Source organism: Etheostoma spectabile, chromosome 11 (assembly GCF_008692095.1).
Source record: "Etheostoma spectabile isolate EspeVRDwgs_2016 chromosome 11, UIUC_Espe_1.0, whole genome shotgun sequence".
Taxonomy (NCBI): Eukaryota; Metazoa; Chordata; class Actinopteri; order Perciformes; family Percidae; genus Etheostoma; species Etheostoma spectabile.
Window position 1 is genome coordinate 17,563,061 of NC_045743.1, and position 453 is coordinate 17,563,513.

General features: G+C 33.1%; 1 long non-coding RNA gene across 1 annotated transcript in view; it reads right to left on the reverse strand.

Annotated features, from left to right (window-relative positions):
- Window positions 1–453, reverse strand: part of LOC116698206 (uncharacterized) — a 19,643-nt gene that overhangs the window by 16,309 nt on the left and 2,881 nt on the right. The gene's annotated exons all lie outside the window — the stretch shown is intronic.

Sequence of the window (453 nt, forward strand, 5' to 3'; positions counted from 1 at the left end):
AGTAGTAAAACAGATAAAACTCTTCAAATCCCGTTGATAAATACACATGTAATACAGACCTTTAGGGAAGAAATAAAACACAAAGATACTACACATTGACACAATAGATAATAATTTGTCTGTTTGGTGCAGTTTTAGTGCTTTGAGATGCACATCGTCGGCCTTGTTGTGAATTTATGGCATAAACTACTTTTGTAGAGTAACTTAGTAGACATGAGAGCTGTGTTTTCTATAAATATTAATGTCATTTATATTGGTGTTCACTGTGATCATGTTGTAGTTTCAGATTTACACTTTCCTAAATGGAAAATCATCACATGGGAGGGGGAAAAAGGGACATTACCTCAGATAAGATGATGATTTGGAAGATTAGGCGTCTAAAATTAGGGATTTTTGTGTGTTTTCCATCAAATCTAAAATGGAAATATGTCACATTTTAGATTTTAGAGTGGG